We start from the raw sequence: 5,339 nt of genomic DNA on the forward strand, positions 1-5,339 counted from the left end.
GGCTCAAGCGATTCTCCTGCCTCCACCTCCCAAGTAGCTGGACCACAGGCACCCAGCACAACGCCCGGTTATTTTTTGGTTGCAGCCCTCATTGTTGTTTGGCCCCGGGCTGGATTCGAACCACCAGCTCAGGTGTATGTGGCTGGCGCCTTAGCCGCTTGAGCCACAGGCACTGAGCCTGGGATTGAGAGATTTAATAAAGCCTTTTGTACCCTGGAGAAAAATGTGCTGTAAGATCACTGATGGGTGAAATAAAGTTTTGTGCTATGCCCGTGTCTTTAAAAATGGCAACATGAGGACACAGCACTCTTGGAGAGGGCACTTTGAAGTCCAGGTACCCTGATGGTCTGAGCATGGATGGGATCTCTTGAGTTGTCAGGATGTGACTCTTCACGTGTAAAAGCTTATTTACGTGACCACAAAATCGCTTGCCTTCTCTCCTCGCTTTACTTAGTGATAACTTGCTGGAACTGGCCACTGTTGTTGCAGTTGGTTCATGAATACTTTGTCGTTAGTTTCTTTCATTGATGTTTTGCCCTGAAAATGGATTTGGGGCGAGTCCTCCTGTTCTCTGTGTGTGAGTATAGCAGGGCTGGGAGAGCGACTCCTGGCAAAGGTGAGGTCATGGTTGTCGGCCTTAGCCTTTCCTGAGGTGCTGCTTATCCTCTCAGCCAAAACTTAATTTCAGAGCATTTCTAGATTCATGAAACCCTTGGGAGGTTTTGTCCTCTGCTTCCTCTGTGGTTATGTTGCAGGAGAGCCTGGGAATAATTTGTACAAAGGAAAGAAAACTGTATGTCTGTTCATTCCCCACCCCACAACTTAACCTTGCCCACCAGTTTAAATTGTTTTTCTGTTTTTGCTTTTTTGGTTTCTCAGGGGTGGTAGTAGGTACCAACAATGACTATTTCTGTTTCCTAATTTTTCCTCTTCACCCCTTTCTTATCCCAGGGGAGGTCAATACTCAGGGAAATGGCAAAAGGCAAGCAGACAAAGGGGGAGGAGGAGATAGAAGGACCTAGATGGTTCACAGACTGTACTGTCATCTCCTAAGTGGTTGAGACTAGTGGAAGGATCTTGGCATTTCACTGTAATTTTTACTCTGATAGTAAAAAGCTGCTCTGTGTGGCAAGTTGTAGCAATGGTTTGCATTTCTTGAGTTTTTACCCTGAGCCAGCTATTGTGGTCACTGTTTTAGGTGTCACGTATATTTCGTGCTCGCAACGCCTCTCACAAGATAAGTATTATTATTAACTCCATTTCCCCAAAGAGCACACTGAGGCCCAGGAAGTTTAATTACCTCCCATGTAATCACAGGGCGAGGCTCTAAGCTGCTCAGACCTCTCTGGTGTCCTGCCTCCCTACAGGCGTATAAGCTGTTGTTCATCTTTCATACCCGTGCACTGGTATTTATCATGGTTCATGTTACTTAGTTTTTGTTCTTTGGTTATTTGGGGTTTTGGGTTTCTTTTAGAGACAGGGTTTTGCTCTGTCTTGCCCATGCTTGAGTGTAGTAGCATCACAATAGCTCACTGGGCTGAATTCCTGGGCTGGAGTAATTCTTCCGCTCAGCCTCCTGAGTAGCTGAGACTACAGGTATGCACCACCATATTCAGCTAATTTTTTTTTTCTTTTGAGACAGAGTCTGTTTCAATTGTCCTAGATAGAGTGCCTTGGCTTCATCATAGCCCACACAATCTCAAGCCATTCTCTTGCCTCAGCCTTCTGAGTAATGCCCACCACAATGCCTAGCTGATTTTTCTATTTTTAGTAAAGATAGGGTCTTAACTCTTCCTCAGGCTGGTCGTGAACTCCTGAGCTCAAGCAATCCACCTGCTTCCACCTCCCAGAGAGGTAGGATTATAGGCATGATTACCGCTCCTGAGCCCAGCTAATTTTTTTTTAAATTTTATTTTTAACAAGAACGAGTTCTTACTGTGTTGCCCAGGCTACTCTTCAACTCCTGGCCTCAACCAATCCTTCTGCCTTAGCCTCCCAAAGTGCTGAGATTATAGACATGATACTTACCATGTTACTTAGTTACTTTATTTGTTTTAAGTGAAGTTGAAATTCGACTGCCGTTTTATCTAATTTTTCTCACTTATATTTCTGTTTATTGCAAGTAAATCAGGTATATAGGTATAACCCATGGCTTGTTATTTGGCTTTTAAATTCATTTTGCCCCCTGAATGTAGACTGTCAGGGGTTAATATTAAGAAAACACTGTAGAGATGATAATTTTAAAAAGCAGTTGGTAGCTCAGATTTATACCTTTATCATTCGGGAGGTGAAGGGTAGAAAAATCATTTTCAGAAAGCAGGAGATGAGGCCCCAAGTGGTGGGAATTTGTGTATGAGAGAGCACTTTGTATAGGAGTTCCAGGGTACATCATGGCCAGTGAACATTGCAGGTGACAAACAGGAAACCAACCCTCGGGATTAAGACATTTAGACTAATGGGCTGGGTGCCTGTTGCTAAATGGTTAGGGCGCTGGCCACATGCGCTAAGGCTGGGGAGTTTGAACCCAGCTGGGCCTGCTAAACAAACAAACAAAAAAATAGCTGGACATTGTGGCAGGCGCTGGTAGTCCCAGCTACTTGGGAGGCTGAGGCAAGAGAATTACTTGAGCCCAACAGTTTGAGGTTTCTGTAAGCTATAACGCCATGGCACTCTACCAAGGGTGACAAAGTGAGACTGTCTCAATTAAAAAAAAAAAAAAAAAGAAATGCATTCCTTAGAATGCCACCAGGAAATGACCTTTTCAGCAAATGTGTCCTTTTCAACTCCTGCCGTATGGCAGATACTGTGCTCTTAGATGTGAACACTGAGGCACAGATGAACAGATTCAATAATTTGTCCAAGGTCACATAGCTATTCATGGGGGGCGAGTGTCTGAGATTTCCCTGTGTGAGCCTGGGCTCGGAACTGTAGCAGTGCACCTCTTTAACAAATGTTGTTTTTAAGTGGCAATTTCATCTTAAAATAAATTCAACATTAAAAAGTGTTTCTTGGCTCGGCACCCATATCTCAGAGGTTAGGACGCCAGCCACACACACTGGAGCTGGTGGGTGCAAATCTAGCCCGGGCCTGCTAAACAACAATGACAATAACGATAAAAAAGTAGCCAGACGTTGTGGCGGGTGCCTGTAGTCCCAGCTACGTGGGAGGCTAAGGCAAAAGAATCGCTTAAGCTCAAGAGTTTGAGGTTGATGTGAGGTGTGACGCTACAGCACTCTACCAAGGGTGACATAATGAGACTCTGTCTCAAAAAAAAAGGCCTTTCCCTTCAAGTGAATTTGAGCACACTGGGGTCTGGAGAGATCAAATTGTTTACTGCCTATTCATTCAGAGTTAAAAAGAAGCCCCTTACATGTTTGCTTAGGATAAATGGTTCTGATGGGTAAATATTCTTCTGAATATTGTTTTGATCTTAAAAAATTTACTCTCTATCTGTGTACCTTTGGGGAGTAAAAACAAATTGTGGGCTGGTAAAATTTAGCGCTTATTTACAAGCTTTATTTCCTTTGGTTCCCTAAATTTGCACACACAGAGAGGGCATCCTGGTTGGATTTTAAGGACCATTGGCAGCAGAAAGGTAAGCAGCCTGAATCAGGGACCCCCCAGTAACTGCCACCCTGGTGAAGTCTGCTGGCATGAAAAATTGAATGGCTGGCTGGGTTTAATGGACAGGAAGGGGCTCTTGATGAAGAATACTCTATTTGACCTGTGACAGAAACACATTTAAGGCCGGGTGCGGTGGCTCATGGCTACAATCCCAGCACTCTGGGAGGCTGAGGCGGGTAGGTTGCCTGAACTCAGGAGTTCAAGACCAGCCTGAGCAAGAGTGAGACCCTATCTCTAAAAATTGCCTGGGCGTTGTGGTGGGCACCTGTAGTCCCACTACTCGGGAGGCTGAGGCAAGAGAAGTGCTTCAGCTCAGAAGTTTGGGATTGCTTTGAGCTGTGACACTACGGCACTCTGTTGAGGGTGACAAAGTAAGACTCTGTCTCAAAAACAAAACAAAACAAAAAAACCACGAATGTTTAAATAGAAACATTATAGGAACATTTTAAGAAAATCTTAATTCTCTCTCTCTTTTTTTTTAATTGCAGTTTTGGCCAGGGCTGGGTTTGAACCTATCACCTCTGGCATATGAGGCCGGCACCCTACTCCTCTGAGCCACAGGTGCTGCCCAGAAAATCTTAATTCCTTAGGAAGTGGCTATCACTAACATAGTTTGTGTACATAGCATAATGCAACAATGTTTATCTAGCACCGGTTCAGAGATCAAACATGGCCTGCTTGTTTAGGCTGCTGCTTAATCACCCTCTTAGATATTATACTTTGTAGACTCTACTTTCATTCTCTCTTAGGATATCGTTTGGAATTTCCGAAGAGATCATTGTGTTTGAATTAGATGTGGCCTTAAAATTCACTTCATCTAGCAACTTTGTTTCAAATACTCAAAAACTGCGAAATTTGGTATCTTAACTCTGTGTAGTACTTTCCAATAAAGTATTTGATTTAAACATCTGGACTACCTTGGGGTGGCTTTTATCCCCATTTCAGAGATGAGGACGTGAAATGGTTGGGCGAGGGTCACATAGCATGTTGTCAGCAGAGCTGGGCCTGGGACCAGCGTCTCCAGGTTTGTGCCCAGGTCCTTACCTGTGGTACCAAGCCGGTGCTCAGACTCTTGTGAATTTTAGACTGTTGGACTTACCACAGCAGGCCGACCCAGCACTCCTAAACATTTAGTCTCCAGCTTTCAAAGGACCAGTTACTTCCCTGTACGCTTCACTGTTTGAAACAATTTAATTTAGGCCTACTTTTCAGTTCAAAAGTCCTGTGACTTCCCTAGTATCTGAAGCTGAAATAGCATTTAATTCTACATTGACTGTGGGGCTTGAAGCCAATACATTTCTCTTTTTAAAGTGATTTAATATTGTGATAGGCTGGGTGTAGTGGCTCACGCTTATAAGCCTAGCACTCTGGGGATGGCTGAAGCTCCTGGATTGCTTGAGCACACCAGTTTGAGACCAGCCTGAGCAAGAGGGAGACCCTGTCCTCCTCAAAATAGAAAAATTAGCTGGATGTTGTGGCGGGTGCCTGTAGTCCTAGCTATGTGGGAAGCTGAGGCAGGAGCTCCCTTGGGAGTCCATGCTCCCAGGGCTCCCTTGAGCCCAGGAGTTTGAGGTTGCCGTGAACTAGACTGGAACCATGGTACTCTAGCTTGGAGAACAAAAAAAAAAAAGTTGGCTCAGTGCCTATAGCTCAACTGGCTAAGGCGCCAGCCACGTACACCTAAGGTGGCGGGTTCGAATCCCCAGCCCGGGCCC

General features: G+C 44.7%; 1 protein-coding gene across 1 annotated transcript in view; it reads left to right on the forward strand.

Annotated features, from left to right (window-relative positions):
- KLHL42 (kelch like family member 42) overlaps positions 1 to 5,339 on the forward strand; it is a 21,227-nt gene that overhangs the window by 8,116 nt on the left and 7,772 nt on the right. The window lies entirely within an intron of this gene.

This window comes from Otolemur garnettii, unplaced genomic scaffold, assembly GCF_000181295.1.
Source record: "Otolemur garnettii isolate 467f Iridium unplaced genomic scaffold, OtoGar3 scaffold00057, whole genome shotgun sequence".
In the NCBI taxonomy this organism is placed as follows: Eukaryota; Metazoa; Chordata; class Mammalia; order Primates; family Galagidae; genus Otolemur; species Otolemur garnettii.